Below are 27,226 nucleotides of genomic sequence, written 5' to 3'. Positions count from 1 at the left end.
GTTTAGAGGTTTGCCCTTGTTCCCCATTAAAGACAGTACTCTTTTCTCCTGTGTCTGCTCTCATAACTGCTGTTGTTGCTATTACAATAATTGCTTTTATGTCTTCCTTTCTTCTTTAAAAGCCTGTAAATCAACATGACCAACTCATTTCAGTTTGCTCGGGAAGTACCATATCCCAAGAAACCTCTCAGTCCCAGGCCAATTGGGACAGTTGCTCACCTTACTAAGTCAATGTTTAAAAACAACAAAAATATTCTTTTTAGAAAATTACTCATTCATTCTGTAAATATTTGTTGCATACCTAATTCTTATATTGTTATAGGTGGTTGCCTGTATTCAATATTATATCTGTTTTACTATACTTTTACTATTCTTTAAACCAAGTCCCTTGGCTTAAAGCCCACATTTTTTTTTTGAATCTTGCATTACTATTAGGCCCCAGCACAGTGTCTCCTCATAAAAGTCACTTAATTATAGAAACCACTGTTTTTACTGATAAACATTGCAAGTTTGTGCAAAACAATTTTATAATATGCGTTCCTGTAAGTTTTAAACAGCAATTTCTGTCTAGTGACTAGCTTGGAGTGTTCAGCGAGTAATAAAATCCATTAACAATCCTACTTCTCTTCCAGACTCTCTCTAGCCTTTCCAACATATAAGGCATCTCTTAGCAGCTGTGGCAGCTTAAAAGGCTGAAAATTGCACACATACACATACCAGGGTCATCTAACCCTAGTTAGGTCTTTAGAAAACTCTAGTTTTTAAAGTTCTTCTGTTCACAGAGTTAAAACATCAATCTCTGTGGCTTCTATCCACTGGGTTGTGATTCTTCTTATGTGGAGACACTGGAGACACACACACACACACACACACACACACACACCCACACCCAGACTCCTATGGCTGGAAGCCCTTCAAGTATTAGAAGAGTGTGTTCGTGCTCTTATCTCTCACCTAATTCATGACCCATATGCACACCTGAGATTTTCTTAGCCATCCTAACAGTTCCCTCAGCTGTGGCCAGAGTGATATGACTTTACAATCCTGGTTTCTTTCCTCTGTATTTCTCCCACTTTACCTCCCTCTTAAAGTGCCTGAATCCAAATAGTTCTCTAGATCCTTCTGCCAAGTAGAATAGGACTGTCACTCTCACCCTGTACCTATTTTAAGAACTAGGTTAAATGATTGCTGGCTTGCTGGATGGATGCATGTACAAATTCATTATGTGGGTGGAGCAAGATAAAGATAGTTAAAACCACAATCATAAGAAATAAGAACACTGTATTGGGTGAATAGTGTCCCCCTAAAAAATTTATGTCCACCTGGAACATCAGATATGACCTTATTTGGAAATAGAATCACTGCAGATATAATTAAATGAGTTAAGATGAGTTCCCATTAGATTAGGGTGGGCCCTAATTCCATGACTGATGTCCTTATAAGAGGAAAAATGGAGACGACATATGTGTGCAGAAGGAAGACAATGTGAAGACACACAGGGAGAACACCACGTGATAATGCAGGAGACATTGGAGCACTGCAGCTGCAGCCAAGGGATACCAAGAAGTGCCAGCAACCATTGGAAGCCAGGAAGGGGCAAGGAAGGATTCTCCTTTAGAGCCTTCAGAGAGTACAGTCTGATTCCTTGATTTCAGACTTCCAGCCTCCAGAAATGTGAGAGAATAAATTACTGTTGTTTGTCATGGCAGCTCCAGGAAACCAGTGGTCTCCAACCTATTTGACACCAGGGACCAATTTTGTGGAAGACAATTTTTCCATGGACAGGGCAGGGGATGGAGGGGTGGTTTCAGGATAAAACTCTTCCACATCAGATCTTTAGGCATTAGTTAGATTCCATAAGGAGTATACAATCTAGATCCCTGGCATGCATAGTTCACAACAGGGTTTGTGCTCCTATGTGAATCTAATGCCATCACTGATCTGACAGGAGCTGGAGCTCAGGTAGTAATGCTCGACCGCTGCTCACCTCCTGGTGTGCAGCCCAGTTCCTAATGGGCCACAGATGGGTACTAGTCTGCATCCTGGGGGTTGGGAACCCTTGTATTAAATGTTTCACTCTTTTTGTACTTACCCTGATAGGATGCCTTGAGATTAATGGAAGAATATTTAACAGTTAGAAGACCTGGGTTCCAATCGTGATTTTACTACTTACCAGTTGTGTGACTCTAAAAAAAAACCTCATTTACTTGATCCCCAGTCTGACTGAGACACAAACATATAACAAAGAGGACTGATTAAGGGACCAAGAGTGATAAGAAATGAGATAGTGTTTTACAAATTCTACAAGCTTTTCAGATGTTATTTGATGTTTTTTCCTCTTTTTTCTTCTTTAGTAGGCTTTTTAGAGGTTTATTTTACTTTCCCCCCAAAAGACTCAGCTCATGATTTATGAATTCTATTAGTTTAATTTATTGATTTTCTAATTCACTTATCCTTTTTTTAATTGCTCTTTTTTTCATTTTGTTTTGCTGCTCACTTTTCAAATTCTTAGGTTAGACATATAGTTACTTTCTTTTTACTTATTTTTAAGTACAAATATAGAAGCTACAAATTTACCTCTAACTATGACTTTGGCTGCAGTACATACATTTTCATATCTTGTGTTCTCATTTTCTTCTTTTCTAAATAGTGTACAATTAGGTATTTTATTTTCAAAATTCTTATTTGAGTTATTATTAGCATCATTCTCTACCCTAAGCATTTACTAATTGCCCTTACTGATCCAGGAGCTTCCACTGCTGTTATTATTATGTGGAAGCTTGAATCACAGTCTCCTACATACAACTTCCTCTCTGACATTTTTTAAGACAAATACATCATGGCTGTAAAGAAAAGTAGAGATTTTTATTTTTGCATCATAAAAGCATCAGCCATAGAATATTAGCAGCTTTCTGAATTTAGACATTTTTCAATGGATAAATTACTAGAATGTTCTTATATCTTCCTCCTGTTCCATAAAGAACCAAGAAATCAACACTCTTGCTGAAAAGGGAAATGTTACCAGCACTACTCAATGGCCCTGACCATGACTCATGAATTAAATTCCCAGGGTCATAGACTAAACATAGTCTTTGAGGCGAAAAACAAGATCCAATTTTTCTCTGAGACCTTCACGAACCACCTTAGCACAGAGGAGTCTTTCCTTTCCCAAATAATATATTTTGCCCACAAGTCTAGGACTTAGCCCTGACTCCCAAACTAGATAGTAAGTTCCTTGAGAGTGAGACTACCTCTTATACTTCTTTTCATCCCTTCTTATACCCTCTAGCATTTCACTTCTTGAATTACATAATATCAAACAGCAAATGCTATGATTAGTTACAATTCTTACAGGACCTCTCCTGAGAGAAAGTGTAACTTTGAAATTTTGGGTCAGAGATTTTAAAACAGGCAAGTGATAAAATCAAGAGCCATTCAAAACCCTTCAAAATGCTTGAGGCGAATACTTTGGATGCATGCTTTGAGGAGAAGGAATATCCCAAACATTAACGAGCTACAGTTTTGTACACTGTGAAGAAACAAAAATAGCATTTGACATTTATGTTCTTCCAAGTATGGTGGTGATGGCAATAAGAGACAAATGATACAAACAGTAATGTTGCCGGTATGTAGAATACTTTATCATTCACAAAACTCTCCCCTGTGTGAGGTCATTTGATGCTCAAGGAAAACCTGAAAGGAACAAGTTAGGAACTATTATTCTTATTTTGGAAAACAGGTATTTGGGGTTCAGAAAAGATTGGCTAATTTGCCCAAGGTCATAAAGCTAGTAGTTAGTTGGAATAAAACTAAGCCTAGATCTTGATTCCCAGTCCTATATTCTTTAGGCTACCCCTACTCCAAATTGATTTGGGAACTCTTGGATAAACATTAGTCACCGACTTCAACACCTAGATATTCACTCATGATATACCCTTGGGATAGTCACGTTCTCTGAGATAGCAGAGGTAAAACACATAGTCTGTGCCCTCAAGGAGCTCAAAGACATGTAACCTGATCATTATAATGTACAGAACAAAGCATAAGTGCTGCAAGTGCTGTGATAGAATTAAAATAACTCATAAGACTAGTAATAAGTAGCACTTAACTGAGCACTCACTATGTGCCTGTTTCTGTCCTAAACACTTTGTATATGGAGTGGGTACATTATGTACCACAATGCCTGGCTCATAACAAGAGCTTAAGAATTGCCAACCAACCATTTTTATTATTATATTTTTAAATATAAAATCAAGGATTATTATCTGAAAAAATGAATATTTAAAATTGAAATTATCCAGGACAACATAGTAGGGGAGCAAATAATCGACCAACATGGAGATGTTGGAGCTGGGTCCTAACGAATAATAAAGGGCTCACAGACACGGAGAGAAGAACATTCCAGGTAGAACAATAACACTTGCAAAGACTTAGTGCCTGAACAGGTCTAGGAGAGGGTGAGGCAAGGAGGGGACGCATTTCCCTTTGGGCAGCCAGGACAATATACAGGAGAGGAAAAGGAGGTGGCCTCCAGCCAGAGAACAGCAGAGGGTGGCTCTCCCTGTGCCTGGCCCAGGCACTGAGGGTGAGGCAGTGATTTTCCAAGGCTATTTGTTTGCAGGTTACATTTTTCCTGAAAAGAATCCAAATGCTTTTGTTTTCACAGACAGCACCACAGTTTCCAAAGAAAAGAAAAAATAGACTTCTTGGTCCAAGGGCTTTCCCTGAGAAATATCCTAATGGCTGTGGGCCAAGACAGGGTTCCACTAAGCACTTGACTCACAGCACAACAGTGTAGAGGGCTGGAATCTCCTCCAGAACCTGTAAGGAAGTGGGAATTCAGCCGCTCCTGAGGAGGTTTGTAAATATAAGTAATATGTCCTGTTGGTTCTTCCCCAACCAAACACCCCTATTCTGAACCTTCAATTCAGAATTGAGGTTCTCTGAATATGGCCTGCAGTGTGGAACCTCTGTGCCTGACAGGTCCCCTCCTCCTCTTCCCTGTTTGGCATGGTCCTGAACTTCCTGCAAGACTAGCCTCAAGATTCTTCCTTTTAAGGCTTTCCTGCAGGTGGTGGCCCCAAATCCTGGCCCCAACACCAGGGTGGATGGGTAGCTTTGACTTCAGTGCTCCTATCAGAGCCATGGACGCACTTCTACTTACAGCCATCTCACTGCCCTGGAATTAAGCACCCCATGTCCCCTACCACCCCCTGGCTTCCACCTGTAAACCGGTGTCAACCAAGGTTGGGGATGTAGTGAGCAGTCCACCTGGGTACAGGTTATATATAAGGAGATGCATTATCTGTAGTAAACTAAAAAACAAACAAAAAAGAAATTTAATAAAAGTCAGTCTTTTTGTTCATTGTCACATGTGCAGGTAATTTTGAAAAATGTCAGGGATAAAATAGTCTCCCTCACCAGGGCAAATGTCTCTTTCTCACATCACTTGGTATTTCACTCTTGTGGCTACTTCCCAGTTTATTCTGTTCAGGAAAAGACATTCTATTAGTGATAGAATGGAACACTAGACAGTCTTTTTAGTCAGTCAACAGTTACTCACTAAGACCTAGTATGTACCACGTACCATGCTAGGCATCTTACAAGCATTATCTTTGCTCTTCCCAACAATCCCTAACCATAGGCATCTATGCATGCATCTCTAGTAGGTATCTATGCATGCATCTCTATTGGGTTGTCAGATGAAGAAACCGAGTCTCAATGGCATTAGATGATTTGTCTAGGGTCCTACCATAAGGAAATTCAAACCCAGATCTGGGTAGCCCAGAGTTTGTGTTCATTCTCCTGTGCTTCACTTCCTACCCTCTGTGAGTCCCTTGTGCCGTGCCTAGAACAGTATGTCTACTCAGTACCAGGAGCTAGAATTGCAAGCCACACATCCTTTCCTTAAGGAGTCCACAGCTTAAAGCAGAAAGGAACTCATGCAACTCACCATGATTCAGTTTAGCATATGACAAGTTGTTTTAGGAATAAAACTGGCCAACCCCCAACTATTGCAGCCTTAAAGATACAAGGGAAGAGGAGAGTTGTCAAGAGAAGTAATTAGCACTGATTGAAGTGCACTGATTGAAGTGAATTAGCACTTATAGCAGATGCTGTTTTGGATACCTCACACATGCTCTCCTACTTGAGTCTTACTACAAACACCTCTGAGGTGGCTCTTATTATTCTGAGTTCTCAGATAGTGCTCAGACAGGCTAAGAGACTCAGCTGGGGTCACACAGCAACTAGGAGCTGGTAAAGCAGGGATTTGGGCAGAGGCCTCTTTGTCTTAGAAGCCCATGCTCTGGCCACAGCAGCACCCTAATGAGAAGGGAGTGAACATGTCCACCCACGAGTTCTGCCCAGGGACTAGGGCATATACTAGTGACCAATACGATAAGAAAGATTTAAAAAATAATAATTTTTTGATGCTTTACAATTTACAAGATGTGTTCTTATCCATTATTACATCCATATGAATTTGGCAAGGCAAGGACTATCTCCATCTACAGATAAAAAAAACAGAGTCTTTAGCAAAATTACACAATTTTTCTGAGATCCTATGAATCAGATGCAGAGTCTGGAATGCCTTTACCACACTTACCCCATGGATCACCACATGTAATATACAGGTACATTTGATTAGCACTTGAGTCTTAAGGCAACATAAAGAGGTAGACTAGACAAGCCTAGCCCTCCCACCTTACAGACAAAGACATGGAATTCAGAGATGGTCATGAACATATTCAAGAGGTGGAACTGGAACCAGAACTCAGGCCCTAAGATGAGTACACATTTTTCATCTTTATCACAGATGTGGAAAAAAATTATTCACTTATTTATTCAGCACCTTGGGCAGGGTCACAACCACCAGAGAGTGGGCTTGTCCCTCAGAGCCCTTCCTTCCTCTAATAGCTCTCAGATCCACCACTAATGCCACCACCAAACTTTAATATTAAAACACAACTAACTCTCTTAGACACTCAGGTCTGTTTTACCAATAAAAGGCAACGAATGATCAAATGGTCAACTCCACCCCCAACATAACTGCATCTTAAATAAATCTGGGTTTATTCTCCCTTCTCCTAACCTTTTATAAAGTTCTCCTCCAGTTCTAAAGAAAGATATAAAATTGCTCCTCTGCAAATGAATTTCAAGCTTTCCACATCAAAACCCTATAATTACAAGCAATAAAACAACCAAAGTAAAGGCGAGAATGATTACAAAGCAAGAATATCAATTATGCACTGTCCCACCAAATTGGTTCCTGAAAAACAGAAGCTGTCATCTCTGTTGTTTCAGACACATGGGAGAAAGGCAAGGCAGTATGGTGGGAAATGTCTGGGCCTGGGAACTATTGAGTATTCCAGGAGACCTAAGGCCCAGAGAAGTTAAGTAACATGCTGAAGGTCACACAGCTTCCCACAGAGCTGACAATGAAGACAGAATCTGAATTCAAGTCATTCTGCCTTCACATTGCTTCCCTGCCCTTTTGGAGTAAGCTGCATGGTGCTCTACCTTCAAAGCTGACTAAGAGCAAAGCCAAGAGGCAGTAACTATGTGCTTAGGGGCCTAGAGCTCCTGGCTATCCCTAACTGTCCTGGATCCTATAATCATTATGGTATAATGAATGAGAAAATCGTGAGGCAAAAGAAATTTCAGATCATCCTCTTTGATTCTGCTTTATTGTATAAGATAGTGTCACTGTTCGACTCAGATTTCAGGGGGATTCTTTTTTACCATTTAGCGGGTAAGGGGTTACAATGTGTTTTCAGTGGTCAGTGCCAGCAGCTGTTCTTGGGAGGACTGTCAGGTGCTGTGGCTCTCCAGCCTTGGGCAGGGACAATTCTGAGGTTTAACTCACACTCCTGAGTCCCCAGGCAGGATCAAGCTGAAGCCAACCTCTGAATGTGGCATCTTAATGCCATTTTCCAAATTAGAGTCAAAGTAACTTTTACATTGCAGTGAAAACAACTTTGGGATGGATGTGACAGTTTCCTTTTTAAGGAATAAACACCAACATACCACCTGTTTTACACTCAAAAAAAAATCACTCTTTGTTTTGATTATTTAAACTCATATAAAAGATCACATTGTTCTGACATTTTGCTCCATAAGCCTTCATTTGGTTGCTGACTAAAAGCAATAAAAGTCTGATCAAGGTACTCAGTCTAATTTTCTGGCTGAGAGTCCATGATCCATTCATTCATTCACAGCTGGGTCAAGCTTAGAACCAGCTACACTGACTGATCTTATCACATCTACCAAATCATGATCTGACCCTAGCAGCCACCCTGGGAAACAACCTAAGACCTACCTCACCACTGTCTGTGCTGTCACTCCAGCCATCTTGCTATTCCTCTAACATGCCTAGCTTGTTCCCCCCTCAGGGCCTTTGCACCTGCTGCTTTGCCTGCTTGGAACACACTTGCTTCAGACCTTCTCCCTGCTCCCCTCCTCACTGCTTCAGGGTTCTGCCAAATGCCACTTCCTCAAAGATCCTTTCTTGACTTTGCCATGTAAAATGATCCATCCCCTACTCTGTCTTTTTACAGTCTTGATCTTTCTTCATAATATTTATTACTACCTGAACTGATCTACTCATTATTTACTTATGTATTGTCTTTCCCCTCCAGGAGAAATGCAAAGTCCACGAGAGGAGATATTTTAGCTGCCCAGTTCACTGTTACTTACATGGTGCCCAAAATAGCACCTGGGGGATGGCAGGCACTTGATGTATTTTTTGAATAAACAAAAATGAAAGAATAACACTTCTCTTCTTCAGCCTTTTATTTGTGAAATAAAACTTTTCCAGAGAAAGATTGCAAAGGCGGAGGTCTTCAGATTTAATCCCATGGGTAAGTCTCTTATGTTACCTATGGATCAAGGAACTCTCTCCCTCAAAAACCTGCAGTGGCTGCCTGTTGCTTCAACAGAGGACAGTTGTTTATAAGAGTTTCCAGCCTGAGTAAAGACTCAAGGCCACTAAAATAAAATAATCTGACAATGACATTGTGTGTGTGTGTGTGTGTGTGTGTGTGTGTGTGTGTCTATGTTTCATAAACATTTACTGAGTGCTTGCTAAATGCCAGGCACTCCTGAAAGACTACAAAGATGTGATTCCACCCCAACCACCTTCATTTTGGTAGTAGTAGAGGTGAGATATCCAAGGAGGTCATAGATAATTAAGAAAGAGAGATTTAGGCCAGGCGTGGTGGCTCACACCTGTAATCCCAGCACTTTGGGAGGCTGAGGCAGGTGGATTATCTGAAGTCAGGAGTTCAAGACCAGCCTGGCCAACATGGTAAAACCCCTTCTCTACAAAAAATACAAAATTATACAAGATTAGCTGGGCATCGTGGTGCATGACTGTAATCTCAGCTACTTGGGCGGCTGAGGCAGGAGAATCACTTGAACCTGAGAGGCAGAGGTTACAGTGAGCCGAGATCGTGCCACTGCATTGCAGCCTGGGTGATAAGAGTGAAACTTGGTCTCAAAATGTTTTTTAAAAAAGGAGAGACTTGTAAACAACATTAAAGGGTTAGAAAATGCCAAAATATAGTTCTACATGGGTACATGAGCAAGTGTGCAAAAGGAATTCATCTCCTTCATTTGGATATAGGCAGGAGTCCAGAAAAGCTCCCTAGAGGAAGCTGCATTTCAGCTGAAGCTTGATGAACAGGGGCTCCTCAGACAAGCTGGGAGGAGCAGTACTGAGGACTGTTCCATGCAGAGGAACAACCTGAGCAAAGGCCAGGAAGGAGGAGGACACATTCTGGGAACTATAGGTGATAAAATCAGTCCAAAGTGTGGACTGTGAGCTGGGGTTCAGTGAGAGACCAGGCTGAAAAGTAAGCAGGGTGTTTACAGAAAAGATCCCACACTGGAATCAGGCAGACCTGAGTTCAAGAGCTGACCATGTCACAAACTAGTCAGTAAGTCCCCTCTGGGCTCAACTTCCTTGAAACCCAATGACTAGGAGGAGCGGGGGCAAAGGATCACCAGCTCTCCAGTGAGGTTGGTGGAGGCATGGAGGAGGAACCAGAAGCACTGGAAAGGCTTGTTTTGTTTCAAAACGAAATACTGAAAATGTCCCCTTGCTTTGATTTGTTTTGAATCATATTTCACTTATTTCAAATTTGAAACTCATTAAAAGAGGATGTAAGGTTTGTGTGTTTATCTAGGGTGACTTGGATTAATAAAAGAGGCAGAGAAACTCTGGGTGAGGTGATCTTAAAGTCCCCTCTGATTCTCACCTCCAGCTCTAAAATGGCTGACATCTGGGCATACGGGAAAAAGCAGAGATTAGGTGAATCAGATACTGAACTTGAAGTCAGACCCAACTTCTTCAAACTCAGACTTTGCCACTTACTTTCTGAGCAAGTTAACAAATGTCTTGGAATGTCAGCTTCCTCTTCTATAATATGATCTTTTCCTCATTGGCTTATTGTGAGATTTGAAATAATGGATTTGCAAGCAACTGCCACATAGTAGGTGCTCAATAAATGTCAGCTGAGTATACTGTCTTTGACTGTTCTCTCTGTATCCCTGTCTCGAATCATAATAGTTTCCTTCTGAATATCTACCATCTGCTGAGTGTTGTCCACAGGCTATCTCTTTTACAAGCAGAAATTAACAATTTAATACTTTGTTGTCAGTTGAGTTCACTGAATTGCCTCAAGGTGGTTCTGACACTCAGAATAGAGAGACAATGTTTGATAGGAATTTAGGATATATTGCCTGGAACCACACAGGGTTTAAAATCTTTTAAAATGTAAAGTGGCTTTTTATTACTTTGGAAACCTACCTACTGCACGTTTTTATTTCTAACCACCATACATTTTCCCCCTTACTTTCCACATTTAACTCAAGACTTCAAATACAAAAGCCAACTTGAAATAATCGTAACATTTAAGCAATGAATGTAATGACAGCTTACATTTACATGGCAGGAAGATGTACACCCTATATTTAATAGCTCTAGCCATTTACAGCAAGAATTATCACAGGGACCCCAAAGAGAGAGGGTAGGAGGTAAATTCTGGGACTTTGACTAAAGATGTCATAGTCATAAGCTGTTTTGGAAATGATTAAGTGATAAATACAGTACATTCACCCTCAGTTCTGGGAACCACACAGGGTAAACAGTAATTCTGCAAAAGCAGAATTACTCTGCAGAGGCAGAAGTAATTATTATTGTTTTTGTTAAAAGGTCTAAACCTTAAGCCTATGCCATTTTAGTCTATTTAGCTAGAGGTCACTAAGCACATAGAGGAGGGAACTCAGGTATGTGGAGCATCTATTGGTGATAGAGCATCAACTGCTCTATCACCTAAAACCTAACCTCCCTCCACATTCCATCTAAGCACTTGTAACTGGACCCCCCAAAAAATATAGTGAGGGAAACCAACAATGTTGATCATCTACAGTGTGCAAGCTGCCTTATTATATAAAATATAGCAAAATGCATGCAATGCTTAATCATATATAAGGAATGCCAGTAAGCTCAGAAAGGAACCCTTCACCTCTGCTGAGGAGGCAGCTGTGTGTGGTGTCATTGCTGGCTGCATCCCCATTGCCTAGTGTAGTGTCTGATGCATCCTGCAGGAATTAAGAATACGGAATAAGGAGCCAAATTTTTGTAGATTCAAGTCCTACTTAGTAGCCGTGTGACCTTAGATAAGTCACTTAACTTCTTTGTTCCTCAATTTTCTGCTTGTGAAATTGGATGCTCTTAATACCTCTCTCATACTGTAATTGTAGGATTAAATGAGTTAATAAGTGTCAAATGCGTAAGACAGCGCTGGCAAATAGTAAGAGTTGCAAACATCATCACTTGTGGACTGCTGGATGATGGGGACCTCAGCATCACCCAGTGATGTAAAGTGCAATAAACTCCCCTTTCCAGGTGGGGAAACTGAAGAAAGTACACCTGCCTGGTCATCCAGTTCTTAATTGGCCTAAACAGGATTCCCACCTAGGCCTAACTAACGCTAATAACAAAACAGAACATTTAATTAGTTTTTTAAAATGTCCTAGGCCTTTACAGATAGATACACATTTACTATTCACAACAATTACATGAGGTAAGTGTAACTCACATTTTACAGATGCAGAAACTGAGACTGAGGTTAAATCATTTTCCCAAGGTCATATAGTCAGCAAATGTCAAGTGTGGATTGTTTTGTTTGTTCTATTTTTTTTCAACTTTTATTTTGAAACAGGATCTCACTCTTTTGCCTAGGCTGGAGTGCAGCAGCAGGAACATGGCTCATTGCAGCCTTGACTTCCTGTGCTCAAGCAATCCTTCTGTCTCAGCCTCCTAGGTAACTGGACCCACACAGGTGCACGCCACCATGCCTAATTGTTAATTTTTTTGTAAAATAAGGTCTCACTTTGTTGCCCAGGCAGGTTGCAAACTCCTGGCCTCAAGCAATCCTCCCCCTTCTGTCTCCCAAAGTGCTAGGATTACAAGAGTGAGCCACTACACCTGTCTATTTTAGAATTGGGGACACATGTGCAGGTTTGTTATCTAAGGTATATTGCCTAATGCTGAGGTTTGGAGTATAATTGAACTTGTCACTCAGATAGTGAGCATAGCATCCAAGACGTAGTTTTCCAGCCCTTGCTCTGCTCCCTCTCCCCCAACTCTAGTAGTCTGCAGTGTCTTTCCTTCCCATCTATGTCCATGCGTACCCACTGTTTAGCTCCCACTTATAAGTGAGGATATGTGGTATTTGGTTTTCTTTGCCTGCTAGTTCACTTAGGATAATGGCCTAAGTGAGGCTTAGGCAGGCATGTTGCTGCAAAGGACATGATCTCATTCTTTTTTATGGCTGCATAGTATTCCACGGTATATACATGCCATATTTTCTTTATCCAACCCACCGTTGACAAGCACCTGGGTTGATTCCAAGTTTTTGCTATTGTGACTAGCGCTTCGAGGAACACAGGGATTGATGGATCTTTATGGAAGAACCATTTATTTTCCTTTGGGTATAGACCCAGTAATGGGATTGCTGAGTGGAAAGGTAGTTCAACCCTGAATTATTTGAGAAAACCCAGGCCAGAGAACCTGATTGTCCTCTACATGGAAGAAGAGGGCCACTGTCCCTGGAACCCGAAATTCAGCGAGCTGAGCTGCAGATCTGGCTGGCGTTCCTGTGGTCAGGACTAGAAACTGAGGCTCTACGAGGACTGGAGATTGAGGCTGGGGCTCTATGGCCGCGGTGGGTTAGTCGGCCTGGAATAGGGGTGTGGCCCGCAGCGCCGGTTTACAGCGCCCGGCTGGACCGCGGGGAGGAGCAAGAGCAGGAAGTGCCGCTAGCGCTCGCACCTAGGGAACCCCGGCGGCGCCCCGCCTCCGCCGGCGTCTGGGCTCCGCGTCCGCCGCCCTCCCCAGCCGCTTGCCCGCGCGTCCCTTTCGCTTTTAACCCCAGCCACGCTGATTGCCTGCGATTACTCAGAATCGCCCCCACTTGGCTAGCTGAGTGACGAAAATCAGCAGTAGCTGTCCGAGGAACCCTATTCGCAAACGGTGGCCCTCACCCCAGCGAAAACACCCTAAGCAGGAGCACAGAAATCTGTTTCCCCCCATCCCCCGCTCCGACTCTCGCTCTCAGTGGGACGCCTCCGGGTCTCAGTTTGCCCATCTGCTCACACGGTGTGAAGAATTTCTGCGCAATCGAAAAAAAGTGTGGTAACGGCCCCAAATAATTTTGATCCGAAATAACTTTGAGAGTTTTATAGTTTAATCAATTATTGTTTGTTTTAATAAGGATCTGTATGTTTTCACGCAAAAAGGAGTAAAACCGTCACCCAGGAAAATTCGCCTGCGGTTCCTCTGTGGTTCTAGGTGCCCTATATGACACCCCCAAGGAAGCGCTGCAGAGTCCATTACAGGTCCAACCTGTAACTCACCGTGCGCGTATTTGATTCTTACCCGTTAGTAGTTTTACAATCTCGGTGACAACAGGTTGGATGGGGAAAGACTGGGTTTTGCAGCCAGACATCGGATTACAATATCTTGCTATATCATTTTTAAAATTAATTAATTAATTTATTTTGCCTGTGGGACCTTCGTCAAGCCATTTAAACGTGCCGAGCCTCAGCTTCCCTTCTATGATATAGAAAGAAGGAATCTCCCTGCAGGGTTTCTGGGAAGATTCGGGCTGCTGTCTGTCTAGCGCCTACCACGTGCAGAGTGATCAGTGAAGAAGGGTGCTCATGGGTGGGCACTCCGACGGTCTGAGCCTGGATTTCTCCCTTCTGCTCCTCCCGGGCTCCCGGGCCCAGCGCGAGGGGCTGGGGCGTGGCCGGCTCCGAGCCTCCAGAGAACTGCGCAGCGGCGGTGGCACTGGTTCCCGCCTCCCCAGCGGCCCGGCGCTGCGGGCGGGACCTGCGGCGACCTGTAGGCGGAAGGCTGTGGCTTTATTTACACAGAGAGCAGACAGTGGAGGCTGGCCTTGTAAGGTCGAATCCCTGGCAGGCCTGTAGGGGAGGCCAGGAAAGGCAGCATTTGCCTGATAGGAATCTGTGAATAAATACGCGAACGGAAGAATGCATTGAAATTCCCTCCTAGGATCACAGAAACGCGTTCCAAAGGCAGCCTTCGGAATCTGCCCACTAGTCCCCATCCCATTAATGATTCAAATGAGTTATTGCCAGGCCAGGCCTCCTGCCTCCCAGACCTCACCGTCCTGGGGCTGCCTTTGAGGCACGACTTAAGGCTGGGAGTGAGATCCCGGGCTAAACAAAGGGAAAGGGAACCCCGCTTTGCTGAGCACCTGCTATGTGATAGGCATCTTTCCTCTCATTTCATTGACTTTGATTCCCACAACGCTTTGGGGTAGGCACTGTCTTCCCACTTTGGCTCAGATAGAAGTCACTCGCCCAAGAAAAAAGCGTGTACGTGGAAAAGCTTGGGTTCAAACACAAATCTGTCCTGGGCGCCTTTCATGCTACCGCGGAGCCCGGAGGAGGTGCAGAGGCCAGGAAGAGAAAGCATGCTGGCGAGGGCAGGGGAGCGGCGCGACTGCCCTGCTGTGTTTTCAGGCACCACCCCTTCCCGCGGTGTCCTTCGCCTGCCCGCTGGATCGCCAAAGCCTCTTCCAGCTCCATCCGTCAGGTCATTCGCCGCCGCCTGGCCCGCTCACTCGCCTGATTTAGCAGCAGGAAGCCCCACGCCCAGCGATCACCGACCCAGAGTCCCTAGTCATGTCGTAGCCAAAACCAATGTAGTCCTGGCGGACTTACAGGTGCACCCAGGGTGCGTATTTCTCCTGCCTCCGCCTGAGTCCCGGCTCTGCATCCGGTCCTGAAGCAAAGGAAACTGGTCCAGTTACCTCTTTTCCCAGCAGGGCCCCACCCACACCCACCCTCTGAGGCCCCAAACGGGTTTCCTCACTTTCCCTGGCCCAGCTCCTGCCCGGGGGTGAGGAAGGAAGCCGGTTGCTCAATGTGCCGGAGGCTAGTTCTGGTTCTCAGGCCGCTTATCGACCAGCCAATCAGTCAGGTGGGCCCCAGCTCAAGCCACCCTGCAGGTACAATGACTTGAACACCTAGAACCACTCAGCAAATCCTTAGGGGTCCTCACGCAACACAACACCTGGGCTCTGTGTGAGGTCTGATGGGGAAAATGAGCTGGATGAAGCAGGGCACTCCAGTCCTCTGGGTTCATCCTGCAGGCTTGCCCCAGGGCAGCACACTGACCTTTTGCTGGGCCTCCATCACATGCACCCAGTGACCTTGGAAGACTTTCAAGCTTCTTTGCTTTTAGGCCTCTTGGCCAAGAGGAGAGCACGAGCAGAAAATTCAGACTGTGACAGGAGGAATTCATTTACAAATATTTATTGAGTGTCAGCCATTGCACTAGACCCTTGGGATACTAGCACCAGACACAGTCCCTGCTCCCGGGAGTCCCCATCTAGTGAGGAGTCAGACAGGTAATGGGTCATTTTAATAGGATGCTCTGAGCCATTTCCCAAGAGTGCATCTGGGAGAAAACCCTAAGATGGTGGGGTGAGAAGTAGGGAGGCATCTGAAAAGACTTTCTCAGACTCCAAACACTGCCCCTTTCCTTCCTTCTTCCATCTTTCTACACTCATTTCTGGAGTACCTGCATCATGCTAAGAGATCAGGGAGCAGGAGATGGTTTTCAAGGGAGAACAAGTCATGGTGTCACAGTGTTGTGGTTGAAATGCCAGCACTCCAGCTATAGCCACTTATTCTGTGCCCATGGGTGACTCACATAATCTCTCTGACCCTTGGTTCCTCTATCAGTAAAATAGGGATAATTGATAATACCTACTTCACAGAACAAGGCCTGGCCCAGGGTAGCCATTAATGAATGTAGTCTTATATTATTTTGTGGTGGTTCACAGTTTCTGTTTCTTACAACAACCCCATGTGGCTGACAGCACAGGTAACTTTATACCCATTTTGCAGATGAGGAAACAGACTCAGACAAATTAACTCAATGGCCCACGTCTGGTACATTTTCAAGATCAGGATTCTGGGGAAGAGTGGCTTCCTGAAATGGGGGGATATTATGACCTTCACCTGCCCTCCCTAAAACCCCAGATGACTGGTTGAGTCTGAATTGTCTGGGGAACTTCCTCTGACCTAAATCCAAACCCCAGCCAGAAGATACAAACATCCACACCCTCACAGTTTTTGCCCCAACTTGTCTTCATGCCAGGGGATTTCTCTTTCAGGAGCTACATTTAAAAAGGGGGGAATTATATGATAATTAGACACCTACTGTGTGGCAGACATTCCACAAGGCATGCTTGTGTGGCTTATTTTATCTTATGTGAGCCATTTTATGTGGACAGGGGAAAGAGGAGGATGATGGAGGAAGAGGAAAGAATCAACCGCTCTCAATAATCGAACTTGACACCAGCGCATATAACCCTGAGTGTTCTTTCTAAAATGAAAATGTGATCATACTCCAATTCCCCTGCTTAAAATCTCCCAGGAGTCTCCCCCTGTGTTCACAACAAAGTTGACACTGCACAGACATGCTCAGCTAGCCACGTCATTATGTCCGCTGTGCCCTCTGACCTTCTGACCTTTGCACATGCAGTTTCTTCTTCCTGAAGTGCCTTTCCAGCTCCCCACTTCTTTTCTTACTTTTACTTGGTTAATTCCTATTCATCCTTCAGCCCTCAGCTTTAAATGTTACTTCCTCTAGGAAGCCTCCTTGTCCACTCAGACAGGAAGAGGCTCCTGCTACATACTATGCTCTATACATACTATTCTCTGTTGTAAGTATCTGTTTTAATAGTGCCCCACTAGGGTAATAAGCTCCTTAGGGTCAGGAACTATGTCCTCTTCCTGTGTCCTCAGCACTAAGCATATTATGACTCCTAATAGGCATTCAATAAATGTTTAGTAGATGGATGAGAAGAGGTTGAACATAAAAACGATCCCCATTTAACGGAAGAGAAAACCAATCCCAAGGGTGGGGGAAAATGCCTATCTAAGGTCAGATACCTGGTTAATGAAGGAGTGAAGCCTTTCTACATCCACTCAGCATTGTTTCACTATTTCATTTATAATGAAGATTACACAAACTCCTAAGTTCTGTCATCGAAATTGTTCTTATCACTATCTTTCAATATTGCACAGAACAGGACCTGGGTCCTAATAATGTAATAATTATAAATACCAATTATCAGGTTGATAGTCCTGGGTCCTGATTTTAGGTTCCTGAGACACATTATACCTCATGACATCTTCCAGATGTCACCACTGTGATGTCTCCTCAACAGATGAGAAAGCTGATTCAGAGAGATTAAGTGATTTATGCAAGGATCCAGAGCCTTCTAACCCAAGTACTCTGAAACTCCTAAGAGCAGGTTCTTTCCACCTTCCTGTGCAGCCTCCTGGCATGGCTTAGAGCTGACTTCTTTTGTGGGCGGGCACACAACCCATCTGGGCCTCAGTTCCCTTTCTGACAGGATACACATGAGACCCCACAATCTCTAAGGGTCCTCTGGGCTTGGTCCAAATGTCATACCAACACTGGCATTTTTCTCTGGCCACTTTTCCCTTCTTCCCTTGGGTTCCAGCATCTGCACGGCCTCCACCTCTGGAGAAAAGACCTGGCAAGTGAAGCCATCGTTGTTCCCAGTCAGCGGCCACCTTGAGAATGGGGCAGGTAGGGGCAGATCCTCCCATCCACAGGTGTCTCAACAAACAAGCTGTTTAGCAATTACACACACCCTTTGCCAGAGCTCCCACAGTCTTTCTGGACTCCAAAGAACTGCTCCCAACTCTAGGGTCACTCACTGCCAGATCTTCCTTCAGGTGCTTGTATTGATTTATTCATTTAACAAATATTTGAGCACCTATTACATGCCTGACATAGTTCTTTTCACTAACGATGTTCCCGTTGGAGCCCTGGAACTTCCATTTTCCAAGATGAGGAAGTTCTTCCAAACAGTCTTATACTAGACTAGAAGTTCCATGAGGGCAGGAGCTACGTCTGTTTTGTTTGTTATTCTATCCATTACCTAGCACTGTGGCTGACATGTGGTAGGTCTCATTAAATATTTGTTGGATGACTGAGCGGGTAACTATTAAATGATCCATTTATCTCCAAAATGTTGTATCTAATCATCTACTTTCAGAAAAGAGTCATGGCATTTAGAATCAAAAGGGACCACTGTGGGGAAAAAAGCTACCCTAATTCCCCCATTTTATAGAAAGGGAGCCCCAGAGAGAAGAGATACAGAGTTCAGGACAGAGTCTGGAGTACACTCCAGACCTCTTGACTTTGGCCTAAGCACCTTCTCTGAGTTGGGACCTGGCTCCAAAACCCTACACATATTCTCACCTCATTCTCACAGCAACCATCTGGAGCAGGGGAAGGAGAAGGGAAGCACTACCTTTGCCAAACAACAGGAGAGAAAATTGAGGCTCAGAGATGTGAAGTGGAGTGGCTTCCTAACCCCAGGTCATACAACCAAGCATCTCAGGGTTTCTCCTCCTTAACAAATGCTCATTCCACTCATCTCCCTTCCCACTGCTTGCTGCTTTCAAAAGTCTTAAAAGAGACGTGAAAGGACAAACCCTAGAGTTGCAAAGACCTTCCTCTTTGTTATTCATTCTGCTTCTGAAAGGCTTGGTCAATCCCTCCACCCAGGACAAAAATTAAGTCCATTCAGACATTCATAATTGTCATCCATTCTTAAAGGGGGCTGGTGGCCCAAATGCTTGCCTCAGAGGCCAAATATTCTCCAGTGATGCTGAGGACATCTTTTCCCTTCTATGATGGCACTAGGTAAGCAGGGACCAGGAGTCTTTGGGAGACTATTAGACCCTATCTCAAATCTCAGACAGCCCTCTAGACTCCATACACACCAGGTCTGTCTGACTAAAGGCTCATCCAGGCCACAGGTCCCTGCCTCCATATCGTGGCTGGTGCCACCTCAGCACCACAATAGTGATGGGTATAAGGGAGTGAGAGATGTCTTGAAAGGGGCCAGGTACCTCAGGAAAAGAAGAAGAAAAAGGGCCAAATGAGAGCAAGAGTAGTAATTGTACCCTCTGGACAATGACACCCTAGTGATCTGGAGTGGAGATTTTTATCTCTGGGGCAAAGAATCTTAGTTACTCAGGAATGAAAAGATAATGCCTTTCTTTTTCTAACAGAGGAGAGGCAGGATCAGTATGCCGTCATCCTATTTAATGATTTAGAGATAATTTACAACTATATTAAAAGACAGAATGTCCCAGCAATAACTTGAAAATGCCAGTGTGGCCTGCTGTTGGACAGCACAGGGCAGGAACCCTCGAGTTGCTCCACACCAGCTAAACAATCTTGAGCAAATCACCTGACCATCCTGAAGCTGTCTCCTGGGCCGAACAGTGGCACTAATGGGTAAGGGCATGTGAGAATTAAATGATGTCACAGATGTACAACACCAAGGACCATGCCTGGCACACAGGGTGCTAAACAAATATTGCTTTTTTTTTTTTTTAAGAATGGGGAATTAATTATGCTTTGGAAATCAAATAGTCATGGAAAAACCCAGTCCCCCCCCGCCCCTCCCTCAGCAAAGTAAAGTTTCACTAGGGCTTAATAGACCCGTTTCCCAATAGTTTCTTCAAGGACCAGCCCTCACACTGTGTGACTAGCCTCCCACACAGTGGGTTTGTATGCTTCCTTTCCTATTCTCCTTGAGCCAGGCCTCGCCAGCAAAAATGCATCTCGCCACTCAAAACGCCCTCATTACAACTCATCCAGCAGGATTCCCACATGCCAATTGGCATGTGCACACATATACTAAAAATGCATGCAATGCGATGCAGCCCGATAAAGCCCGTGGCTCCTTTCCATATACGTTCAATGAACGGTATAGCTGAGTGGAAAGAGCAGGAGCTGTGGGGCTGGATGGGTGTGGGTTCAAAGCTATTTCCTTCTTTTAACAATGGTATGATCTTAAGCAAATGTATAAATCTTCGTCCCCTTCCTCCAAAAGATGGTAATTATAATACTTAGCTTTTGGTCTTGTTGTGAGGATCAAATAAAACAATGTATATAAAATAATGGTCTGATCTGCTACAGGTGCTTAAAGATATTTATTGCATAAAATGCCAAAAATTTGAAATGAGAGGAAAGAAGGGAGAGCCTAGCACTGAGCTCACCTTCTAATAGGGTGTTTTACCCAGTGAAGTGGTCTCTCTAATTCCACCCTCCTTTGGGGCTATTTGCTTCTGACACTAAGACTTTGATCTAAGCTGGCCTTGCTCTGTTATTAAGCTGTTTTCATTTTGCCTCAACAGACTTAACAGTACACTGAGAGTGAATGCCATGTTTCCAATCTACGTCCCCCCATCTCCATCCCAAATGCCCAATGCACAGCTGGGGACAGCAGGGATCCTCAATAAGGCCCAGAGAAGACAAGGGGACTTCTTTTCACCTCAAAGTTCTTTTCATGCCCTCACTCCTGCCCTTCTTCCCCTGCCTGTTTAGGCCTGGTTGGGTGAGATAGCCAGCAGTGAGCAGAAAGAGTAGGGACAGAGAAGGGTATAGGAGAGCCACTTCAGATGTGGCTGGCATTTTGGAATGGAAAACAAAACAAAACAAAACAAAAAGCATTACAAAAAGAAACTCCACTGCCCCCGCTCCTGCTCTTTCCCTCCTCATTCATCTGTCCAAATGTCACATAGGGAAGAAGATAAAGTGAAGCAGTCCATACCTGAGACAGATTAGAATTTGAGAATTATATGGGCAACTATTTTCCATAATGCAGAGAGCTTTTGAGCAGCTTTGTCCTATTTTACCTGCACACCATCTTAGTGAAGAAGACATAGCTAGTCCATTCTCAATAGTGAAACTGAGGATAAAGAAAATATAGCCATTTGACTGAGATCGCACAAGAGGGAAATACCAGATATAAGGTATAGAGAGAAAGGAGAGGGAGATTTGAGACACAGAGACACACAATAGGGAAGACCACGTGAAAACAGAGGCAGGGAATGGAGCTGTGCTTCCATAAGCCAAGCAACCCCAGGAGTCACCAGAAGCTGCAAAAGGCAGAGAATGGATTCTTCCTTAGGGCCCTCAGAGAGAGCGTGTCCCTGACAACACCTTGATTTCAATTGCTTTACCTTCTAGAACCATGAGAGAATACATTTCTGTTGCTTTATGCCACAAAGCTTGTGGTCATTTGCTGCAGCAGCCACAGGACACCAATAGCAGTAGAAACTACGCCTCTTGCTGGCTTGATGCCCTATCCACCCCCTGAATCTTCCACCTTACTGGACGCATAGTAGGGCCTCTATAAAAGCCCTTATGAGGGACTGATTATGAAAGGCCTTGTTGTGAGCCATCCTCTATTTTCAGCTAGGTTACCTATCCTAATGGTTGACCAAAGCCAAATAAATTTCATAAAGACAGCACAGTCAGGTGCCTCAGTGAGCATGGCAGGTGGCTAGCATCTATTGAGTGCTCATCCTGGACTAGACATTCTACCCATGCTGTTTCACTTAGGCTTCTTTCACTCAACACATGTTATTGAGCACCTGTTTTCAAGTAGGTCTACCTTACCGAGGAGGAAACTGAAGCTCAGGGAGGAGCAGTAACATGCTTGAGATCTCACAGTGAACAAGTGGTAGTGTCAGGACTGGAATTTTGGACTCCCAATGTTATTTTTCACTTTATTAAGCTACCATGGTTTATGACGTGAACAGAATTAAGACAGAGAGCAAGAAGGGAAGGGAGAAAAAGGGTGGAGAAGAGTGATTCAGTGCTGGTGGATATTGTGCTTTTGTTTTCATAGTCTGGGAGCAATTAGGTAGCACAACACTGACTTTCAATTTGTTGTGGTAGGGCTAAATTTAAACCTTGAGTCATCTTTTTCTGTGATCGATATGTATCTATATGAGCAAAATTAATCATACTGTAAAGCTGCCATGGGAATTCTAGATAGCATTGCAATGATGGTACAAAGCGCAAGCATGAAAGCAGGACGCCATTGCCGCAGACGAAACAGCATTGGTCCCAAAGGCATGCGTGTGAATGGCTCCTAGGCAGCCACCTAATTCTCCTCATTGCCCTGGTTTGGTTAAGATAAATGCTAATCAGTGAGCCATCCAGGGCTCAAATCAAGGGAGCATCAGTGCAGGCTCTTCCTTGCCATTTCATAAAGGGGCCACACATTCATAAAATCCAGCAAGTATTTATTGAGCACTTACTGTGCTCCAAGTTTTGGGAACACAGCAGTAAACAAAACCAAGTCCGCTCTTATAGAGGTGACATTCTACTCAGGGGAGAGAGAAAATTAAAAAAACAAATGAGTAAGTATCTAATACGTCATCGATAAGTGAAAAGAGGAAAACTAAAATGGAGGACTGGCAGTGCTTGGGGGAGTTTCTCTACATTAAGTTATCAGGGAAGGCCTTCTGATATGGTGCCTTGTGGGCAGAAGCCTAAGGAAGTGAGAGGATGAAGCCTACAGATATCTGGAGGACAAGAGAACTATATATGTGTGTACATATATGTATGTGTGTGTGTATATATATGTGTGTGTATACACAAACACACACACACACACACACACGTTTGGTCATATATATGTATATATATGACCTAAAACAACAATGCACTTGGGAAGTTCCAGTAACAGCCAGAAGGCCTTTGAGGTTGGAGCAGACTAAGCTAAGAGGGAGATCAGAGAGTGCCAGAGGACAGGTCACACAGCCTTGCAGGCCATGGTGATGAGAAGCCACTGGAGGGAGTGGCACAGAGGAGCAGCAAGGTCTGGTTCAGTTTACAGAAGGACTGCCCTGCGTGGAGAACCAAACGACAGGGACTGATGGAGGCAAGGAGGCAAGTTAGAAAGCTGCTGCCACAATCCAGGACACAATGAATGGTGACCTGGACAGAGGGCCTCAATCACAGTGGATAGATGTTGACCAAAAAGGGAAAAGAAAAGAAAGTGTTATGAAAAGGGAGAAGGAAAAAAGTGGAAAGGAGAAAAAAATGGAATATGAGAGAAAAAAATGTATTTCACATATCAAACAAGAATTTGGTCGCCAATTATTAAAGGTAAGACCCTAGGATGGGAATAAGGGGAAAAAGAGCCAACCTTGGCTGGATCCCTCCTGTGTTACTGTTGCACAGGTCTCATGTGTCCTACCTCATGGTATCACAATCATTTCAGGTAGGAATCAGGAGCCTTGATTGGGTAAATGACAAATCTGAGGCCCAGGAAAGGTATATAGTTTCTCTAAGGTCACACAGCCAATATGGGAGTGCTGGAATCTGAATCAAGGCATTATCTAAGTCCAAAGTCTGCTCTTTCTAAACCTCATTCTGGCTGAGTGCAGAGAAGTGTATAGATATAGTTCCTGTCTCAAAAACCTCTGTGGCATAGAATAACCTCATGAGATGAAAACTGTTATTATCTATATTTCTAGAAATGATAAAACTGATGCTCAGAGAGGTTAAGTGACTTGCCCAAGTCTTAGTAGTGGGTAAGTGACAGAACCAAGATTCAAACTAAAACAAACAAACAAACAAAAACAGCTTCAAACCCTGGTCTAGCTTCATATATCCTAACTACTACTCTGTATCATCATATGATATAGTTGTTCTCAGATTTAGCATACAAAGTAAACCTTTTTTAGAATTTATTTAAAGACAAATGGCAGGTATGAAAGGAACCAAGTCATCTAGGTCCATTACTACTCTAAGTCTTCCTGAAGAATATACATACACGCACGTATCACACATTTATTGACATATATACCTACACATATAGATATGGGAACACCCATAAAGTACACAAATACGCAACATTCCAAAGTCAATTACTTCCTAAATTATCTTCTGTTATCTGAGTCTCTGAAAATTAAGTCATTTACCCAATTATGATGAATTGCCAAAGCCATCTTGTCCATTCCCAACAAGTAGACAGAGGTGGTCTTCAAAACTTCTTTAAAAATCAACTAGAAAACTGTTAATTTCTTTCAGCAACTAAGGGAAGAAGTGGAGGCTGGAAGGCTGACATCTCAAATACTCATCCTTTACCAATAGAGAACTCCACAAACATCAACTCCAATGCCTTGCTTGTTCTCTAGAAATACAGATTCAGCCTCACTATAATTCAGTTCTAAACATTAAAAAGACAATATGTCTTGTTGAGAGATGCTGTGGTGTAGATAAATTTGTGGAAACTAAATTTGTCCACTCATAGTCCTGAGTTCTAAGCCTATTCCCACCTCCTCCTAGCTAGCTATGTGACCCCAACATGGTGACTGTGTTCTCTCGTAAACAAAATAAGAATATTATAATTCCTACTTCTTGAGCAATCATGAGGATTATAAAAGATTTCTTAAATAAAACGTCAAGCACAAGGTTGATGTTTAATAAATCTTCAGCTTCCCTCCTGATTTCAGTAAAGAGGCTGATGGAGGACAAAGTTCATAGTCTTGACCTTTTCCCTACAGGGTAGAGAATCACTAACTTCCAACCAATAGAACCTGTAATTACTGTCCTTGGATACCACAGTAAGGAGTTTAAAAAAAAAAAGTCAGATGTTTTCTTGCATAAAGACAGGCCCAGGCATCATTACCACGTTGCTAGGTGTTGTTAAGCCACCCACCTAGCCACAGAGTGGGCAGCAATTAATGTAATTAGTACAGTGATGAGTGTCCTCCACAATGATAAACAGCTCAGCCCCGCAGAACTTGACAGACCTGCTGCTGCCCAGGCTCCTGACCCTGAACTTCCACATGGAGAGTGATGTAGTGCAGGTTAATAGGAAGAGGCCAGGCTCTGAGTCTGATGGAACCAGACGTAAATTCTGTCTTTGCTGATATCTACCTGTGTGACTGAGGGCAAGTCACTTCACCTCTCTGAGCCTTAGCTTCCTCATCATCAGTGGGTTTATTAATATTCTCATGGGGTTGTCACAGTTACTTTCATCATCATCATGATCACAGAAATGGCAAAGGGTGGAGAGCTGGAGCAGCCCATTTCTTTTTCTCTGGTTAAACTCAGAGGGCAAATCTCTGAGTTGATGGCTTTAGGGAAACAACTAGAGTTTGAGATAGAAAGAATATTGACACCCAGAAAAAATAGGGAGAGGAAATAGTCCTTGATTTGATTGCTTATTTAAGATAATGTTATAAATAATTAACACAAGTGTTATCAGAAAAACTACTGCTTACATAAAACGGAGGCAACACAGCAATCTGGCTGTTGGTAATAAAAGCATGAAACCTGCTCCTAAATTTGGATCTAGCCATTCCGTTCTGAAAATTAATACCCTCATGAAAGAAGTAAAATAAGCCAAAGGTTATGATTTCTCTCTCTCTCTCTCTCTCTCTCTGTGTGTGTGTGTGTGTGTGTTTGTGTGTGTGTGTGTATGCTCTCAGTCTCTCTCTCACTGTGTGTGCGTGTGTGTGTGTGTGTGTTGAAGTTATTGATAATCATTAAGAATTCACTAATTCATCCAGTCAGTAGTTGCTAAGTGTCTGTAGGTACCAGATAAAGACCTTGAGTGTGGACAAATACACACACGCACACACAACATTAGGATTCACTGAAATGAAGGCTCTGAAAAAGGTCTACAAAAGTAGAGGGAATCAAGGGAAGACAGAAACCAATAGGACTACTGCTAAGCAAAACTCGAGCATTATTTCTGAGACTGACAAGGAAATGAGCCATATGGAGTCTTGGAAATGTGCATGTGAAACAGTGTTAAATGAAAACAAAGAAAAGAAAAATTATCTCAGCACTCTGAGAATGTCAGAGCTAGAGAGAATCTCAGAGAACATTCAGTTTGGAAGTTCTCAATCCTTTCCATGAAGACCTTGTGGCAAGTGAGGTTCACACAGCCTAACGATTCAGGCGAGAACAATTAAGTTCTGGGTAATAATAAAAAAAATTCCCAGCCTATAGGTGTCACTCCACCATTTTCTCTTTCACCTGAGAAAGCTTCAGTATATCAGAGACTGAAGCTATTAGAGGAATAACTTTGAATCCACTATAATTTGTTTGATAAAGTAAGGGTTAGGAGTCGATACCACATTGGAAACCAGTGATCTTGCAAAAGTCTTCATCTGTGGAGACACTGAGGCCCCAGGTGACCTATCTACCTGTCATACTAGCACATACATCTTGCTCAATTGGTATTTGTTGAATAAGTATCTGTGAATGAGCAGGCAAATGAGATGACGTGACCAAGGTTACCCAAATTGCATGTAGCTGGTAGCATATACTTATTAAAACTTAGGGATTGGAACCCAAATGCCTATCAGTGATAAATTGCATAAAGAAAATGTGGCACATATACACCATGGAATACTATGCAGCCATAAAAAAGAAGGAGTTCATGTCCTATGCAGGGACATGGATGAAGCTGGAAGCCATCATTCTCAGCAAACTAACACAAGAACAGAAAACCAAACACTGCCTGTTCTCACTCATAAGTAGGAGTTGAACAAAGAGAACAGATGGACACAGGGAGGAGAACATCACACACTGGGGCCTGTCAGGGGATAGGGGGCAAGGGAAGGGACAGCATTAGGACAAATACCTAATGCATGCAGGGCTTAAAACCTAGATGACAGGTTGACAGGTGCAGCAAACCACTGTGGCACATGTATATCAATGTAACAGACTGCACATCCTGCACATGTATCCCAGAACTTAGTTAAAAAAAAAAAAAAAAAATTCTTAGGGATTGGGAGTGAATTTAGACCC

The 27,226-nt window shown here is 43.3% G+C and overlaps 1 protein-coding gene across 15 annotated transcripts in view; it reads right to left on the bottom strand.

Moving 5' to 3' along the window:
* The window catches only part of LOC128928178 (uncharacterized), a 173,414-nt gene that overhangs the window by 129,837 nt on the left and 16,351 nt on the right, over positions 1-27,226 (bottom strand). The gene's annotated exons all lie outside the window — the stretch shown is intronic.

The sequence above is a fragment of the Callithrix jacchus genome, chromosome 7, assembly GCF_049354715.1.
Source record: "Callithrix jacchus isolate 240 chromosome 7, calJac240_pri, whole genome shotgun sequence".
Taxonomy (NCBI): Eukaryota; Metazoa; Chordata; class Mammalia; order Primates; family Cebidae; genus Callithrix; species Callithrix jacchus.
The sequence above is the reverse complement of the archived record's forward strand: the minus strand, read 5'-3'. Positions and strand labels throughout refer to the sequence as shown.